Below are 20,766 nucleotides of genomic sequence, written 5' to 3' on the forward strand. Positions count from 1 at the left end.
AACACAATTTGTATTTTGTATTTTAATTGATGTGCTTATTAAAAGAATCTACATGTAAGCAGCTTATGATTAATAGGAAGCTATCCAAGTTACTGATACAAAAGAAATATATAAAATACAAGAGTACTTATGTACCTCAGACATAACTATGCAATTTAGTGGAAAACAAGAATTTTGTTGTATTAAGAATAAAGATTTGATGTGTAGAACAATGAATCTAACAAGAGTTAGGCAAGATTTTCTTAGAAAAAAACATGTAGAATGATACTGAAATATTTAATCTAAGATATGAATGTTACATAATATTACAGAGACAATTCAAATTGTTTTATAAATGCAAAGTGATTTCAATCAAAACATGGTACTTAGAACTCAGGAAATTTAAATTCACAATATGTTGGTTAAAATGTATACTAAGTTTCCATGGTATAGAATATATTTGGGGGAATATGTGAAAGTTTCTTAACTATTTTCTAGTAAGAAATATGAACCCACAGCCAGTACCAAGAAATATAGATTCCCCCAAAGAAAATGGAAAAAAATGTCTAAACTCTGCAATGAGGCATAATAGAGACAAAAGAAAAAATAAAGAAGTTTTCAACATTTAGCCATGAGAAGAAAACTCTGGAACATTTGGCCACCGACCATGGAGGTTGTTAGGTCTCATGGACTGGACACCACTGTGTGCAAGCACTGGGGTCTTTGAAGCTCAGAACCATCATCCCTGAGAGAAGTCCCATATTCCCATTGTCCTCTCTAGGGTGGGGGGCTCAAACAGCACAGTGGGGTGTCTCCAAGAAGGGCACCTGGCTCTAATTGACAAGGGGAGGCAAAGAGCTGAAGCTACTGAAAAAGCGGGCATTTTTCCGGAGAAGTTGTTAGAAAGGAGGACGTAGCATGGGAGACCTCTGAGAAAGTATGAGTTCCTTTCACTTGTTTGCTGAAAGCCTTGGTGGGATTGTGAATTTCTCGGCTCATTAGAGCCCCTTGTACACTTCAGAACAGAACTAAGATTGCACAATGCTGAGAACACTGCCATCTGGTCCGATCAGAATGGAACACCCTTGTTAAGACCCTGCACACTAAACTGATAAATCAGTAAATTTTGCACCTCTCCTTAACAAAAATCTAAAACCAATCCTCAACAAAATATAGTACAGATGTTAGTAAATTCACATTCTGTTCAAACAAAATTCAACACTCTTTCGAAACAGACATTGACCTAGACTTACTGATTACCACATCCACATTTACACGTGCTCTTGCTTCCTCTCTAGACATGAGAACAGGCAAAAAAAAAAAAAAAAAAAAAAAAAAAAAAAAAGTATTTATTTAATTGAAAAGGAGAGATAGCAAAAGAGAAATGAAATATGGGACAAACAGGAAGCAAGCAGAAATACTCATGTATCAAAGACTGGATGAGTTTATTGAATTTTAGGACTCCAGAATACAACATACAATGCTACAATGCAGATATTATCAATTATTATAAATATATAGCTGCCAACAAAAATGAAATCAACACATGCTTAATTGAAAAATCTAATGACACATCTAGCTTTAAAGTAAAAGGATGGCATAAAGCATATGAAAAGTAGTGAAATAATAAATTTAGATGAAACTAAGTAGATTTCAAGATAAGAAGTCCCAACAAAGACAAAGAAATGTTATGCTACTGAAAGAACAAATTCATTGGGGATCATAAGTCTTAAGGTATATTTGTCTAATGAAAGTGCCTTGAAAATATGAAGGAAAAAAAGAAAATATGAAACAACAATGACAAAGATAAGAGATAAATAGACAGATTTATAGAGTTGGAGATCTTGTCTCTTTCTCAGAGACAAATTAAACAAATAGTTAAGAAATTAGCACAGTAATTAAAAGGCTTGCTTAAAAAGCCTGATGCATGAGTTCAAAATTGCCAGCATTCATGTAAAGCCACATGCACAAAGTCGTACTTTCATCTGGAGTTCATTTGCAATGACAGGAGGCCTTGGCATTCCCACACTCTCTCCTTTACTCTTTCTTTCTTTCTTTCTTTCTTTCTTTCTTTCTTTCTTTCTTTCTTTCTTTCTTTCTCTCTCTCTGTCTCTTTCTCCAAGTCTCTATAACATAGATAAATAAATATTTTACAAACTACTAGATTGGTAATAATGTATCTTCCTAAAATGAAAATTTTAGATTTGAATACACTGGAGAAGTCTAGTAATGAATAATGTCCATCCTTATATAGTGATTGTCAAAATACAGGGCAGAAGACTTAACTTTATGAGGATATTTGCATAGCAAATCTCATATATGATAATATTTTACCTAAACATTTTCAATTTAAAGAAATTACTAATTTGAATAAAATATAATTTATCTATTTTTTGAGAGAGAGAAAGAGATAATGGGCACAGTGGGGCCTTTAGCCACTGCAAATGAGCTCCAGATATGTGTGCCACCTTGTGCATCTGGCTTATTAGGGTTCTGGGGAATTGAACCTGGGTCTTAACCATTAAGCCATCTTTCCAGCCCTTATTTAATTTTTATTCACAAATAGATAAAATTATTTTTCCTTTAATATTAGCTACCTATGCTATATTGTTTGGTGTGTGTTTTCCTATTTTGCTCAAACTTCTATGAGGACAATCATAAGCTTTTTGACATCATGTACTTTTACTTATTAAAAATATTATATAAGTATTGTTCCAAGTATTTTTAATTTTTTTATTATTTATTTGAAAGTGACAGAGAGAGAAAGAGGCAGGCAGATAGATAGATAGATAGATAGAGAGAGAGAGAGAGAGAGAGAGAGAGGATGGGTGCACCAGGTCCTCCAGCCACTGCTAACAAACTCCAGACGCGTGCACCCCCTTGTGCATCTGGCTAACATGGGTCCTATGGAATCAAACCTCGAACCAGGGTCCTTTGGCTTCACAGGCAAGCACTTAACAGCTAAGTCACTCTCCAACTCTGTTCCAAGTTTTCTAATTACTAAAATATCACTTGTGAGTAATTTTAAAACTTTGATATACTCAATTCATTTTTCCTTTATAATGTTGAGAAATTCTTTTGCCAATGTAATATTATTGATGGTTTCCATATTTCTATTTTCAAATTAAATATTCTAATATTTGACTATGTGTTTTTGTATGTGTGTAATGTACTGTGTGTAGGGACACCCCATGAGCGTACCTGCAGTGGGCACACTCCCCTGTCATGGCCAGACCAAAATTCAGGGTGCCTTCACATTTCCACCCTTTATTTTTTGAGCCAGAGACTCTTACTGATCTTGGAGCTTGTCATTTTGTTGTTGTTGTTGTTTAATGAGGTAAAGTGATTCACAGGTCTCTGCTCACCTTATGGACTAGGCATATAAATGTGTATGACCACACCCACCTGTTTTTGTGGTTTTCCCTGAACTTAAATTCCCTTGTGTTCTCAGGCCTCCTCAGGCCTTCATGCTTGCACAGGAAGTGAAGTGCTTTCAACTGCTGAGCCAACTTGCCAGCTCTCAAATTAAGTGTATTTGTATATAATTTATATTTAAGTGAAAATTCACAGAAATGAGAATGATTAGAACAAATTAATAACATAAAATTAGTGCAAAATAGAATGAAATACAAATAAAAATTGTTGAATGTTGGGGCTGGAGAGATGGCTTAGCGGTTAAGCGCTTGCCTGTGAAGCCTAAGGACCCCGGTTCGAGGTTCGGTTCCCCAGGTCCCACGTTAGCCAGATGCACAAGGGGGCGCACGCGTCTGGCGTTCGTTTGCAGAGGCTGGAAGCCCTGGCGCGCCCATTCTCTCTCTCTCCCTCTATCTGTCTTTCTCTCTGTGTTTGTCGCTCTCAAATAAATAAATTAAAAAAAAATTAAAAAAAATTGTTGAATGCAATGTAAGTTGAGAAGAAAGTGTGTATAGTCATGACTATTTATTGTAGAAGATAAATGAGCAAAAAGTAGGAAAAGGCAACAAATTATTAGAAATCATTGAAATAGAAAGTAAACATACCACACATAAAGTTGGATAATAAAATCCTTTCCTATATGAACAGTACTAACAATGAAAAGGGCATAGTTGATAGAGGAAAGATTCAAAATAAAGTTAGAGAAACTATGAACAATTTGATGTGAATAGACTAGATATCTTGAACCAAACCCATAATCTTTTAGAAATATCTCGATGATTCAGCATCTGAAGATAATTTTCCAACCTTAAACAGTTGAACAAGGAGCATAATATTAAATTAATGTTAAAATAATTTCACAAAAGTTACCTACCCCAAATTATTTTAGTAGTGAATTATATAAAACCTTAATGAAAAATATTTTATTCTAGGTGTCCTAGAAAATGGCAAAATGAAAATAATTTTTGTGTAAACGATATCAATTGCTACCACAAGTTCAAAACAGTTAACAACACTGTATTAAAAACTAATTACACTCGTGTAAGGAATATCTATTCATTGATCTGAAATCTATATGTTTATCTTAATGTGAAATGAATTAGTTTCATATCTGCTTATGTTTAAAGTGCTAATCAAAACAGGTCACTTCTAGCTACTAAAAGGTAGCTTACAAAAAGTTTTTAACAGCGGAGCTATAAAATGAAACCTAAGAAATGCTTAATGTAGCAATATGACTATCTTTACAGCTATGTATTGGATGCCTTACAGTTTTAAATTGAAAAGAAATGAGATGTAGAATTATGATAATTAGGAATTCAGAAGCACTGTTATTCACAGAAGATGTGATTGTCTATAAAGAAAATGAAGATGGATGTTAATTATTATGATGCTTGGAAATGAACCTACTTATGGGATTAATATAAACATTTCATTTCCATATATGAACAAGCAGGAAACAAGGATCACAAAGTATCTATCACAGTTACAATGATATCGAAAATTAGGCAATTTCATTGACAAATATTTGCAGAACAACTGAAATATATAGAAATAAGTCACATTCTTGAATTGGGTCATTATTCCGAATATTTAATTCTTCAAATTGATCCATGCTTTATTTTGGGGTGTGTGTGTGTGTGTGTGTGATTGTGATATATTTGCATGTGGCATATGCAAGTGTGTGTCCAGATGTGCATACCCCATGCACATGAGTGTTCAAGCCAGAGGAAGGAGTTGGGTTTCTTCCTCAATCACTCTTCTGCTCATTTCCCTGAGAGTCTCACTGAATTTCGAGCTCCCTGGGTTTTAGTTAGACTGGCTGATCAGGTAGCACCAGCGATCCTCCTGTCTCTACACTTCATCAGCACTGGGTCACAGGCATGTGTGACCATGCTGAGGTTTTTTGTGGGTACTGGGGATTGAACTCAGGTCGTCGTCCTTGGTACATGCTGAGCCATCTCCCCAGCCCTGATTCTGATTCAAACTCTCAGTGATGCATCCTTCAACATTCATACAGGACACTGGGTAGGACTTTATATTCCTCAAGTTTATACAGAATGCCCAAAGACCATTATCTGCTGTCATATATATATATATATATATATATATATATATATATATATATATATATATATATATATATATATATATATAAAAGAACATCCTACGGTGTATATATGTGTGTGGACTACTCAATCAGGTAAGACAGTACTAAGCATTAGGAATTGTAGTAATCCTCCAGGGATAAAACAAATGATCAGGAAAACAAAATTGCTTTTAAAAGAGAACCATTTACACATAAACCTGGTGACCCTTGTGTTATCAAGTTTGCAATAAAATGAGTCATTGCACTCACAGTTATGTTCTGTAGGATTTGATGATAGTAAATTGAACATCCTATAAACCATCTGAGGGTGGCGCTTCAGCAGGCATTGCCAGTATAGAGCAAGTCCATATACTGCTGTTAGTTTAGGCGTAAATGAATTACTGCCTCTCTGGGACAGGTTGACATAAAAGGGTTTCTGCCAAGTGACTGACTGACCACATTGCATTCTAGTATCTATTAAGAGCTCGTGCTCGGTCTCTACTTTGCGCGGCAGTGAGAGTGGAGGAGCAGCAGCGGGTAGTGGAGCTGGTGCGGTGGGTCCAGAGCAACCTGGCTCCTGCATGACCTCCACCCCTGTCATCACATCTACTCTATTATGCGTGACAGAGGCAAAGGACAGAGTCTACTTAATATTGGTCTCGTCTCTAAGTCATCTCAGCACCTAGTTGTTCAGCACCTTTTCGGAGAGCTATTAATTATTTCCACAGTCAGGCATCTGTCACATCTATTTTCATCCTCCAGTGACAGTTTTCAAGTAGGGTGGTTTCCAGATGCTTACCAGTCATGTTATTGCAACTGCCCACACGTGCATGTACCTTCTAACTTCAGATTACTTTATCTTCCATTCAACAAACAGAACATGGACATCCACCCTAGCTCTTGAGAGTCACCCCTGGGTAAGGGTTGAAGTATAGCATTAAGCCACTCTGTTTACACAGGCACTGAGCTAAGCTAATCGGAGCATAGTTGACTAAGTCTTTGCTTCCTCTCCCCTTCCCGCTTTCTTTCAGGAGGTGATAGTTGAGTGTCAAGAGACATCTGTAAAAGCAACACATGGAGGTATGAGGACCTGAGGTATCTGTTTGGATAATTTCACGGGTAATTTAGACTCATGGGGAACAAATTCTTGATGTTAATTTTTCACTGATTGATGGATTCTTACATGATAAGCCTGACTATATTCAGCCTACTCTGTGTGCCATGTCTAGAGACTGTTTACTTGTATGTGGCAGCATGTCAATGGTAGCTGTAAATATACCAGACAGTGCCTTGCTTTATACCTCTAGTGTGCTGTATAGTGACTCATCATTTTATATATATATATATATATATATATATATATATATATATATATATATATATATATATACATACATACCACGGATGCCTCCAGCTCTATTGGATCTGACAAGTCACATAGTCTGGACCAGTCAGTAAGTTCTTGTTTGGTCTGTGATCATAGAACGTACAGCCTTAGAGTCACTAAGTAAGAGGATCAGGACACTACAAACACATATGCTATGTTCTGCCTCCACAATACAGAGAAATCCACTAATCTGTGTTCATGCTTCCCTCCTAGTGACTCAGAACACTGACATCTAATAAACATATGCGAGTGGCAAACACCTGAGTTTCATAGTCACACATGTGCCCTCCAGCATTGTATGTACCTTACTGCTGCATCTGGTATATCTGACACTGCCTGCCCATCAGAGCATTTTAATATTATAATCAAGTTGATGGCATAAAAGATGATCAAAGTTTTTATAGAAATTGTTATGAAAGAGAGGACAAGACAGTAATTTCTATAGTGCTATAGTAGCAATGCAAAAGCAAATATTCCTAACTCCTTTGCTCATGAATACAAAAAATAAGTCACCATACCAGCTACCATTCATTATATCAAGAACCACATAGCCAAACCCAAATCTACCATGACCTACTTGTCAAATCAGCAGACACAGTGTGGAGTTCCCCAAGGTATCACCTCACCACTGTCTAGTTGAAGCAATGGCTACAGTTTTCCTGCCTGCTTATATGAATAGTCTAGATCCACCATTGCACTTGACACTGAAGAGGATTGCATTTTATAGCACTTTTTGAAGTGACGTGATTCTTACTTGAATTGCTCTGGGCAGGCAAATGGGAATAACAAAGTACTCCTCATGGTAACTGAGCCAATGCTGCTAGTGGTCATGTTGTATCCTATCACTGTATTGACTGGGGGTGACCTCATGTGAAGTCTATCTATCTGGACTCCATCTAACCTGTGTTGTCCATGGCCACATGAGCAAGCAATGAAACTATTTTTTTGTGTGTATTAACCCACTAAGCTTTGGGTGCTTATGAATATATATATTTAAATAGTATATTTTAAATAGTATACTTAAATAAATAGGAAAAGTATGGCCATGGAGAAAACCTGTTAACTGATTACTTTCATAGCTCATATATATATATGTATGTATGCATACATATATATATATATATATATATATATATATATATATATATCTCCATATAATGCATGATGCACTGTTTATGTATTATATGTCATATATGCACTGTATGTATTATGTATGCAGCATGAATATAGTATCTTTAATTATAGTTTATGTTACAATAGCCTGAAAGAACAATTCTAATATCATTACCACCTGACTTTTCAGGGAAAATGATTCTTGATTCCTAATATAAACTGTGATATCATAATGAAAAAGGAAAAGAAAATGACTGGCCACTAAATGTACCACCAAGCTGATGACTTGATGGATGCAGAGAATTCTTTGCTAAGGTAGTAAATTTGGGGATAATTCACTTGCAGTATTTTTGTTTCTGTTGCTAATGGAGATAATAATTATTTAATTTTGTCAAGTTTAATCGAGACATAACTCACATAAGGTATTAGAATATAGGGTGATAACCAAGCTGATGACTTGATGGATGCAGAGAATTCTTTGCTAAGGTAGTAAATTTGGGGATAATTTACTTGCAGTATTTTTGTTTCTGTTGCTAATGGAGATAATAATTATTTAATTTTGTCAAGTTTAATCGAGACATAACTCACATAAGGTATTAGAATCTAGGGTGACAACCAACTTTGGAAGACATCCTAGCACAGATGATGGAGACAAGGTAATTGCCCAGGGTTCACTGGCTATCTCCAGGTAGTAAGGTGAAGAATTCCAGAGGAAAAGACTCCATAGCAATATATATATATATATACATATATATATATATATATGTATGTATATATATATGACAATATATAATACATAATATATATTGTATATATAATATATTATATATATAACCCCACAGTGTACAAATGGAAATATTTTCTTTTTTTAAGGCTAACTTCTACTACAGTGTTTTTCAGTATATATGATTCCAAAAGCGATGATCTTGATGGACACATTAGTGAGTTTTAGTACTTAACCACCATTTAAGCCTGTATGCAGAACTATAACACAGAAACCTATATGTATGCACAGAGCTATACAATGCTACCTTATCTCCCTCGGACTATGTGTGTCAGAGGTTCACTTTCTTGTCACTAATTTGGCTTCTCCTGTGGGAAGCATGATTGTTTCTGTTGCCTGTAAGGTTTTCATTTCCCCACCAACAAAAAAGTGGACACACATACTTCTTCTTCGTTGATTCTCAGTGTTGAGTTCTGCTCTCCTTCTTTAGCACTTCCTTTTCTCAATCACTCTCAGTTCTTTGCCAGTGTTTTTCTGATGTGGGAATTTATTTCTGCCTTGCATGTGTTTATGTCTACAGGGTGTCAATTATCTGGCATAAAATTAACTTTAGGTCTTTATTCTTGAGAAATAAAAATTCTCCTGGTTTGAACATATTACAACCAGGGCTTCTTTGTTTTTTCTTTTAAAAGGTGATTTAAAAACCATAAGTATGATTACTTACTTTTTTTTGAAACATGATTTTAGTAACTTGATGGCTATTCCTTTATATTAACTGAAAAACTTAAAGTAAATATTGAAAAAAAATACTTTATTCAACCAATGTTGAGCCCTCAATGGAAAGGTAATATTATCATACTCAAACAGCCCTGTGTAATAAACTGTACTGAATAGTTAATTTGAATACAAGTGTACAGAGGCCCACATAGTTCTAAGAAATTAAGCATAGGATGTACAGCCAAGAAGGTAGGGTTTTACTCTAGCCCAGGATGACATGGAAGTCACTATATTTGGAGACTTCCTTTGAGCCAGTCACCTCATCTTTCCTAGAAAGTGTTAAAGAAGGAACATCTAGAAGTTTCTCCATATTCCTATGAGTTTTTGTCTTGACTAGATAGATGTCATATAACTTATAATATCATATATATATATATATATACATATATATACATATATATATATATATGACATTCTCTTTTAAAAAATTTTCTTACACATATTTTTATTTGGCAATAATATATTTAAATTTTTTTATTAATTAGTTTTGTATTCAGCAAATACAGTTAATAAAATAATGTTTTTCTATTATCCATAAGAATATATGATGGCAAGGCCAATTGTACATCCCTATATAGTGATCATTTTGAAAACTCTAAGGAACTTGCTATATAAATTCCACATCCTTAGACAGGTTCTCTTTATTGAGTGTGATTAAGTCCCGAAGACATAAACTAATAGATGATAACAGTTTGGAGCATAATATGAGACAACTTAAATAAAGTATACTCTCATGATGGACTCAAACTGAATACTGAGTTCCTTATTGAGAAACACCATAGATTAAAAGACAGGAGTCTCACAAACTGTCAGTCACTTATTAGCTGAAGTACGTTTAAGAAAAGAAGAGCCAAAGAGAAGGGGAGATGGTTCAATCAATAAAATGTTGCTACACAGGCTTGAGAACCTAAGTGTGGATCCCAGCACCCACCTTAAAGCTGGGTGTGGTGATATCCCAGCACTGGGGAAGCGAAGTGAAAAGAATCCCTAGGGCTTGCAGTTTAGATATTCCAGCCAAATTAGTGAGCTATGGATTAAATGAGAGTGCCTGTCTCAGAACTGTTATAAAGAGAATGCAGTGCTGCTCTCACTGCTAGCCAGAGCAGTTTCCCTATGTAGATAGACAGCGGGGGACTCCAGACTCAGCAAAGAAGAGGGTAACAGGCTGTGGATTGCTCAGTAGTAAATTAGACAACCCTATAACACCCTCAAAGGGAACATCGTATAAGAGGGGCACAGCAAATGTATGAATGACATGTTGGGAAGAAGTACTTGGGGGAACATCCTCCAGTCATAAAGCGACTGCCATTTATGACCTCACAGTAGGAGTTACACAGTGTGACCTGCACATTTCTGAGTCCATCAACATGTTGACATGGAGAACAGATGCAGACAAAAAGAGACATCAAAGGGCTGGAGAGATGCCTTAGCAGTTAAGGCATCTGCTTGCAAAGCCAAAGGATCCTGGTTTGATTCTCCATGACCCATGTATGCCAGATGCACAAGGGGGCACATGTACCTGGAGTTCATTTGCAGTGGCTGGAGGCCCTGGCATGCCCATTCTTTTTCTCCCTCTCTCTGCCTCTTTCTCTCAAATAAATAAATGAAAAAAAAATATATAAATTTTAAATAGAGACATCAAAGCAGAAGATGAGGGATGGAGAGATGTCTTACTGGTTAAGTCTTTTGCCTGTGATGCCTAACGGCCCCTGTTCTGCTCTCCAGATCCCACGGAAGCCAGATACACAGAGGCAAGCACAAGGTCGCACATGCCCACAGGGGGTGCAAGCGCCTGGGGTTCAACTGCAGTGGCTCAGGCCCTGGTGTGCCAATTCTCTCTTTCTGTCTCTGTGTATGTGTGCATGTATCTGTTTGTCTAAAAGAAAAAAAAAAGTAAATAAAAATAAAACTAAAAGTTACAAAAAAAAGAAAAGGAACTATGTGGAAACAGGAGCGTGCTCAGTAGAATAGTTGTGGGAGAGGAGGAACACGAGAGTAATAAAATGGGAATATGAGTAAATTAAAGTATGTTCTTGTACTAAAATTCTTGTTAAAATGTTAAAAAGCAGGTGAAAATTGAATGATGAGTAAACCTAACTTTAACCTCTGGCCTCCACCTGCATGTGTTCACACATGTTCATCCATGCCTACACAAAAATGAATACAACCACACACACACACACACACACACACACACACACACAATTTTATCACAGTGAAATATAAGAGTTGGTCTCAACAATTACGTGATAGTTAGTTTTCTTCTTATCTAATATTTCCTGCCCCGTTTATTATATTAATGTCCCTTGAGGATGTGTTCTCCTTGTTGGGTTATTTCAGAACTTTGGTCATCTGCTTTGATATTTTCTTGTAGGCACAAACAAATGAGGCCTCCATGGTCCTGCAGGAGCTGACTTAAGGAAGCATGACAGAACAACAGCATCTATAATCCCCAGGAGTTCCTCAGAAACCTCAATCTAATAGTATAATTTGATCCCATGGCTTGAATCAAAGGATAAGTCATTATTTTCATGTAAAACTTAGTCTTCTGATATGCAAAGAGATAGATCATCAGCTGGGAAGCTCTGAGGATTCTGGTGTAACTAGAAAGATGTCCAGGCCTTTGAGTCCTGTGCCTATGAATTTCTAATCCATCTGCTTTATTCAAACACATCCCTTTAGGATCATAATTATCATATAGTTTAGACATATCATCTACACAAATATATGATCTATTTTATTAAGTGGGGGTAATTTCTGTTGCTTTCGTAAATAGTTCCCCAAATTCAGTAACTCAACCTTACTAAAGTTAATTTCTTGCTCAAGTAACAATTAATGTGTATGTTCAGGAGCTGTGGAAAACTTTTCTCCAAACTATGATGCAAGGACCTAAACTCCTTTGCATTGTAGCTCTGATGTCTTGGTTCATGGTTTTCTTCCTCTCATCCATAGAACTGGAGAGAGGCAGTGACAAGACACACTTATTCACCTTTTGTGCTCCAATCATCACCATTTTTGTCACTCTGATCATCATGCAGGAGCCATTGAGAAATGTCATTCCTGGAACCTATGGTAGTTCTTTCCAGGGTAACTTATTACAGGAGAGGAAAGCGTTGATTTCTTTAGCCATCATTGCTCGATTCTGTCTATAGCAATACTATCTATATTAGTTACTTTTTCTTGTTAATATGACAGAACAACTCAAAAGAAGGATCAAGTCAGGGTTTGGACCACTGTTGTATGGTCCTATGCACTTGGACAGAATTTGGTCATGGCCAATCAGGGAGTGGAGAATAGCAAATGCAGGAAGGAACGAGGGCAAGATCTAACCACAAGGACATGCCTCCTAGTGATCTACTTCCATGAAGACCTTGTCCACACTTTTCACCATCTCTCAATTGTTGGGCCCTGAAAGGCCCAGGCGTGAGGCCTAGTGGAACTTCCTGAGCCTAGCTAAAGTTTGGCGACCTGTCTCTGGCCAGCTAGGACTCAGCAAGAGGCCTAATGGCTTCTGGCCTGCCACTTACGTATGGCTATTGTAATTACCATTTCAATAGTTACCGTTTACTATTGGCCCTTACCTCTGCCCCCATCCTAAAATCCCCGCCTTTGTCCCCAACATGATATAGGCAACTGCTCATAGCAATAAAATGAGTTTTTCTGTGAGTTCCTACTTCAAAAAGACTCCCCACTCAGCGTGGTTTTTTTCTCCGGTGGCCAGGAGAGGTTTCTGAGTCGTCGTACGCTCATCTCCTCCTCAACCCCTTGGGAGGAACCAGCAGGCCTGGTCCTTCCACAGCACCACCTGCCTGCCCTGAAGGAGCCCGGCACTCAAAAACAAGTTAATACAGTCAGAGTGCTCAGGCTCTAGTTGCCTCAGGCATTGGCATCATAGATGCATCTTGGCAGGCTCTCCTCTTCTCCAAAAGCCCTTCTTAATCAATCCCAAATCAGACTTCTCTCTATCAACCTATCATCTATCGTATAGCTATATATTTATCCATCTATCAGTCAAATTATCTCCCAACCAATCTCCCTTTGTGCTTACCCGGGAATACATGTCATTAGGCAATAAGATATACATATTAGAAATGTTTCTTAAGACTAAGGTCAGTGTTTTAGATTAATTTCTCACACATGAATTTTTACCAACTTCATTAAGACAGAAATTCAATTTGGGTGAAGTCCTAGCCCAGGGTTGACAATAACACTTCCATACATTTGTGACTTTTAAATGATACTCATTACATTCATTACTAAAGTAGAAAGAAGTGCTTTAAAAAATGGTATTATTAGACTAAGTGGTCCTGGGTGAATTGATTTGAAGGTCATTCTTCTCAGCAAGTTGTTTCCTATTTGGATTGTTAACTCAAATGTCCCTGTTTAACGAGGAATGAAGAGCACTCTGGTCAGCATTCAGAGGCCCAGTCCTAAATATTCATCTTTGTGAACCCCACTTTTTGCATTGTCAACGTGAAGAATTTAGACTGAATATTATGATGTTCCAAACTCCCCACTGAGTTGAATGAAAACCTAGAGTATTGCTTGCTTATGGTGAACCCTTCAAAGATCTTTTTCCTTGTCTGTGCTCATGTAAACGTATGCCTCTGTCCACGTCGGCTCACTGTCAGTGGGATCTGTCAACTTATTATCACGTTCTTGTTCCTGCAGCTCTGCTGTAGGATTTCCGGTCAGTTGTGGTGATTTCACAGAGCATCTTCTCCTGCCACTCTTTTAAAATCTTCAATGTGGTTGATAGTCAGTATACTCAAATCATAATGGGCTTCTTGAAGCTTTATGTTCAAGCTTGTGACAACAGAGCTATTTAACCCTTTAAACATATCCCTCAGATAGACATCACTTTTCACATCAAATCTAATTTAATGCCCATGAATGTGATCTGTTTGATGGGACCATCTGCTTTTTTTTCTTCTGCCAAAGGCACTCTGCATATTTTGGCAGCTTCCCTAAGTGTACGTAGTAAATTGTGCCAAGTACAGTTGGAATGCTTCATAAATCCAAGCTTGGAAAACAACTGAACCAAGAAGTGTTCATTCTACACTGACTGCTGATGTGTGGTGAGTCAAGGAGCGCTGTCTGTTCATCTTCAGGTGATAGGGGCCAGAGAAGATAAGTGAAGGCGATATCTCTACAGAAAACATTGAAAGAATTACCTAAATTCACAGAATGATGACACTTATAGGATTTTCCTCACAGAAGTATGCCCAATTTGAGGAATTGTAATCTTCATCTATGTAAGTGCAACTGTGATCCCTTTTGTACACATGAGTTGGTGCACTGGTAGCCATAGATGACTGGTGTGGAAGAAGGTGTCAGACTTACATTGACTGAAGCTCAGATCCTGTAGATGCTTATTTAGGATTCTGTCAATGTGATGTTTTTCAAGTAACCAGCTGTAGGAGAAAGAGAGTGGGTGAGTCTTGCTGTATAGACAAAGGAAAGAGGGAGGTGGCCAAAAGAGAGAGAGAGAGAGAGAGAAAGAGAGAGAGAGAGGGAGAGAGACAGGAGCAGAGAAGCAGAATATCAGAATGAAGATAGAATTCCATTTCTCCTTATTCTCTCTGATCCCAAGAATATTTCTTGAATTCCAAATGATACAAGAAGGCTTTAAAAATAACGTTCCCCTTTTTGTACATGTAACTTATATCACTTGCAAAATAAAATTTAATTTGTACATGTGGGAAAGAAAATGCAATTTAGTACTTTTCAAAGCAAGATGAGATTTGACTTATTATTAAAAATAATCTTGATAAGAATGGAATTTGAATTATTTAGAAGATTGTTCTCTATCACCAATTATTAAATGATAACTCTTTTCATAGTATACATGTACACTCCATGATTGCTATGTACATAGAGTTATTTCTGAACTGGACTTTGAACATCTTAGGTGCAAAAATACACGGAAACAAAGAAAGTTGATTGTACCTCGACATTAAGCTTTCTTCAAACTGCTTTACATGCTTATTATAGTTTGTATTTGCATAATAGAAAAATCCATCCCAAAATATGCACTAACTACAAAGGATGTTTTCAGAAATAAAGGTTAAAATAAAGTTTAGTGATGCTGAGTCTGCAACTTGTCATGAATTGATAAAGCGTGACAGTCAAAGAATTTGGTAGTATTCTGATTTCTGCCATCAAAACATTCCCGTTGTATTTGTGACAAAGGCTTCTAACAACATATACTTTAGTTAATGATATATTCAGTGTCGTGGTGTTGCATCATGGAAAAAAAAAAGCTGCAAACTAGATGGAAGCATTTCTGATGCACTATTATTACCTGATTAACTTTTGATAGCAATTCTTAGGACACCAGCACTTCGTATGCGCCTGCTTCAGAAAACTTGTTAATAGTACATCTCCCTTTCAGTTTTTATTCTAGTGAATGGGTTTAGTTTTAAATGATTAAGCCCATGCTGGGAACATTATCCTTTTCTGGTGAGTTACCCCCATTCTCATCCAATGAGATTGTCATGTGATACAATGGAAAATCTTCATCTTTTCAGATGATTTTGCTCTAGAATTCTGGTTTTAGAATTTTTTAATTGTTTACCCAGGGCATAGCATTTAATGTCTCTGAATGCTATTCGATTCATCTCTAATGGGATGATAATAAAATTTGGCCTGAAAGGTAGTTGCAGAATTAAAGGGAACTGTATGGATCTTGGGTTCACGGGATCAGTGCAGAGCTGAAACTGCAGTCATCAGTGTGTGCTGCTGCAATAGGAACCCGGTTGGCCTCCAGTTTTCATCAGCGTAGTCTCTAAATCCATGGTGATACTGCCCACCATTGTTGCCACCGTGCAAATGGAAGAGAAGAAAGTCTGCTTTCACCTGTGTCACTGAAAAAGACAACAACAACATAAACATAAGTTCTCTCACCTGAAAATCATCCGCATACTTGCTTTACTTTTAATAGTATACTTTCCTTGCCCAAAGAGTTGAATTCTTCAGTTTATTATGTGTATGTGACCTTCTATCACTACATAAGTGTTAATAAAGAAACAAGATAGAAGTCTCTTTACCTTCTCTTAAAGTATAAAACATAGAAAGCCTGACACTTTCATTTGATCAAAAAACCAGAAAGTAGAATAATGTGTATGCAATTCTAAATACTTTTCTAATCTCTCCTTTTACTCACAAGAAGAAAAGCAATGTTAAAAATAAAAAATATATTCAAAGTTGATGAATGAAAATCACCTATGAATGATGGGTTTTAAAATATGTTTCAGTCCTTCCATATAAATGTCTCATGTAGAAAATACAGTAGCTTGACATCAAGGTTTTCAACTGTTATCAAATGAATTATTTGAATCTTGCCTTTCATTATAAAAGTAAAGGAAGGAAGTAGAGAGGGTCTCATTTGCTATGATTCATAGTGGGTCTTCCAAACTCATGATAGCTGGATTTATTCAAATTTATCACAGAGCATTCAAAAACAATCTTGAAAAAAAATTCTATTTCTTATTACATAAATCAGCACAAACCAGCAAACATGAGTTTAAAAGTCTATATATGTAGTCATTTCATGATTCCCTCAGCAGTTAACTTTCATTTTGTTTGCTGATACATATATTCATGTAAGTGATATAGTGATAGGTATATGGTAAGCACTCTAATTTTTTCAGTTAAATTTATTTGCTTTGGATATATGCTTTTTCACCTTCTGTATAGGCAAGCATGTTTTCTCTGAAGAACTGAACACAACAAATACTGTGATTTTGTTGTTACTTACCTGTTTCAGTGGTTTATTTCCCTATTTTTTTTTGCCATAGACTGTTTTTTTTTTAACAAACAGAAAAGCAAAACAAAACAAAACCAAAAAATATTGCTTTTATCTATGATTTGTGTGTGTGTGTGTGTGTGTGTGTGCGTGCACACATGCATATACACACAGGCACACCAAAGCCCCTTGCTTCTGCAAACAAACACCAAATGCTTACACCACTTTTTGCAGTTGACTCTACATGTATGCTGGGGAATTGAACCTGGACTAGCAGGCTTTGCATGCAAAATCTCCTCCAAGGGCTTAGTCTTCCAGTTCTGTTTCAGTGATTTCTACCAAGGAAAATGGTTTATAAGTTAGATGTAATGATGATAGAAAAAATAGAAATGTGACTGAATAACTTTTGTCAAGCCTGTGTACCATGGATAAAATGTCCTAAAATCATAGACTTTTCTAATTATTTTATGAATCTGACTACTTTATTTATTATTCTGCTGGGGGTTGTATCCAGGGCCTCCAGGGCCTCACGCACATTATGCAAGTACTCTGGTGCTAAACTACCTCTCCTTCCTCCCTACTTACAAAGTACCCGATCTTATATTAGGTGGATTAATTAGGTTTTATAACCACATAAAGTTGCATACTCATAACATTTAAATGTCACTTATTTCTTCCTCCTATATCATATTTCTTCCTCCTATACCCCAATAACTTATTTTTCTCCTTGTTTCTTTTCACATAGACAATAGATCTTGCTTTAAGAAAACCACTCTCTTTGAGTAATACAAAGCGCTTGTATCACTTGTCTTATAAAATATGATCAAAAATTGATTTATTCACTGTAGGTTGTTTAAAAATTTCTTACCATAACTTGACAAGAAAGGAAAAGATTAGAACAAGAAGACATCCATGTTCTCCATCAATGCCCTGACAATGGTAATGTACACTCTCTGTAGCACGTAGTCTCATTCTGTATACTATTCTCAGTTGATACTGTGAAGTTGAGGAATGACTATTAGGTGATATATTGGAACCTAAGAACCAAATATTTTAAACTCCATGATGAGACAAGGTAACCAGATAGCATGTAAAACCTTTAGCTAGAGATTTAAATGGAGTCAGATGTGTTTTGTATGGAGATGGGGGTGGGCCTTATTCTAGTCTGGAGCACTGTACCAACAGCATAGGGTGCAAAGTGTGAAAGACTAAAGAATATTAGGTTTTCTTGAGAAGAGATAATTATTTGCCAAACAGCAACCCAAAAGTAAAGAGATATAAAGTATGCATGCTAATAGCAATAAATTAGCAATAGTGATTATAGCAGAAACTCAAAGCAGGCACAAGGAGGCCTGCACATCTAAAGGCAGAGAACAGAGTATGTTCAGTAGTCACTGTCTTACTAGAAACTCTACGGAAAGAAAACAACTGGATGGATGGTGCAACCCAGGGAGACCAGATCAGGAACACAGACCATGCCCCTTAGAGTGACGGATGCTCTGAACTCTCAGAGTATCTACCAGGCACTCAAATGAGAGTTCCTTTTTTAAAATTTCCTCAGGGTCTAAGTTTACTTTCCAGTCACACTATTCATGCCTTTGTAATGCTATTTTTCTTTCTTTGTTTGCTAAGTAATACTTTAAAAATCTCCATTGATGAGCTTAAATACAAATAATTGAACTCTATGGATTGACCAGATCACACTGTGATTGTCTAAGAACTCAAGCAGGAACACTTTGTCAAAATCTGAGGCTCCCAGTTGCAGACACCTGTAACATCTGGAATAAGGCCCTGTTGAGGTTAGGCTTTAATTTTTCTTCCTAGTCTTGTGCTGCCAGAGATAGGTACAAAATAATAGCTTTGTAGACCGTTTTTTAAATTTTTTTGCACAAATTTGGGTTATTTCATTGGATAATCAGAGTGAACACAAACTCATCTACATTGCTACTCATTGGCAATAAGTATCCCTTTTCACTTATACTCCTCTTTCCAACAGAAAAAAAAAAAATTCATGCGGCATAAAGTAATACTATTTGTCAATTTCTTGTAAATATTAAAACATTCCAGAAAACCCAGGAGGAAGTTCAACCCTGCCACAGTTAATCTGCAGAAAATCCACTCTATGTGACTTCCCCCTTCCCCATCACTTCTGATCTTTTCATGTATTCTTTATAAGGAATCCATTGAACTTTAATTAATATGAAAAATTCAGGTTTTCATCTAATTTAAGTGTGACTGACATCACACTGTTTCTAAAAGAGGAACAAAGTAGAAGCATAGTGAAAATAGTACTTAAAAACATGGTACCTACCACTGCTTTATATTCTTCCTGGAAAATCTCCAGCATTTCTCTGAGGCATGAGAGAGATGCACCCATCCATTATCTTCCATAAATTTTCATGCCCGTACATATAAACATGATAACACTGGAAAGATGTCTATACAAGGAAGTGACAAACTTCACTCTCTGTCAAATCACTTAACAGCCTTCAGTTAAAAATGTCCAAATTACAAATGACTAAAGTTTATAATTCCACATGGCTGAACATGACAAAAGGAGAGCAACTTCTTTTGATATAAGACTATACTGTGGGCCTGGAGGAATGGCTTAGCTGTTAAGGTGATTTCCTGCAAAGCCTAAGGACCCAGGTTTGATTCCCCATCATGCATGTAAGCCAGATGCACAAGGTGGCCTATGTGTCTGGTGTTTTTTAGCAGTGACTGGAAGTCTTAGTAATCCCATTGTCTTGCTAACTGCCTCTTCCTCTTTCTCTTTCTCTGTTTCTGTCTCGCTCTCAAATAAAGAAATAATTTTTCAAAAGGAATACACTAATTTGCAATAACCACACATGCACTCGTCCCTCTCCTATGACTGGACCACATCAGGCACAAATGTGCTCCCGGGAGGAGGGAAGTAGCATGAGGCCCCGTCCCCTCAACTCTCAGTCATCATAATTTCCACCACAGTCCAGAGTATCCTCCTGTTCACCTTTTCTGCTTACACATGTGTGTGCTGGTGTTGGGACAGCCTGTTTGCAAAAACTGTGATCTTGCATCCTATGTTCCCCACAAAACATAAGATGAATATGTACCAACAAATAGAGGGCAAACAAGTAACTAGAAAAGCAAGATTAACGTGTTCCACTACAAATATTTCCGTTAGTCACAGTTGTCAATTAGAATTGACTTGACCTCTCCCTTTATTCCTTTACTTCAAGACTTATGAGGTTGACTCCTCACTGGGACTTCTCACAAGAGTTTGAATATCAAGTGATTTCTTCATAAGAAACCAAAGCAAATCACTGCATTCTCCAGAGAACCCAAATACAAAGCTTAGGAAAATCAGGTACAATTCCAAAAGAGTTGGGTAAGAATCCAGAAGTCCCGGTGAGCAGTAGTACAGGGACTGAGACACGTGCTACATTGAGGTCATCAGCCCCTCACCATGTCAAACTGACAAAGTCAACGTGACATGGTAAATCATGACTTGCTTTTAAGCTTCTTAACTAGCAGGTTAGTTAAGAAATAACCATCTGTAG

The 20,766-nt window shown here is 36.7% G+C and overlaps 1 long non-coding RNA gene across 2 annotated transcripts in view; it reads left to right on the forward strand.

The window, feature by feature from the left end:
- Positions 1-20,766, forward strand: part of LOC123455078 — a 96,674-nt gene that overhangs the window by 20,385 nt on the left and 55,523 nt on the right. For both annotated transcript variants that reach the window (XR_006633661.1, XR_006633662.1), the window contains exons 2-3: positions 6,511-6,559; positions 8,170-8,294. This is a non-coding gene — a long non-coding RNA (uncharacterized LOC123455078). The remainder of the gene's footprint in view (positions 1-6,510; positions 6,560-8,169; positions 8,295-20,766) is intronic.

The sequence above is a fragment of the Jaculus jaculus genome, chromosome 15 (assembly GCF_020740685.1).
Source record: "Jaculus jaculus isolate mJacJac1 chromosome 15, mJacJac1.mat.Y.cur, whole genome shotgun sequence".
Lineage (NCBI taxonomy): Eukaryota > Metazoa > Chordata > Mammalia > Rodentia > Dipodidae > Jaculus > Jaculus jaculus.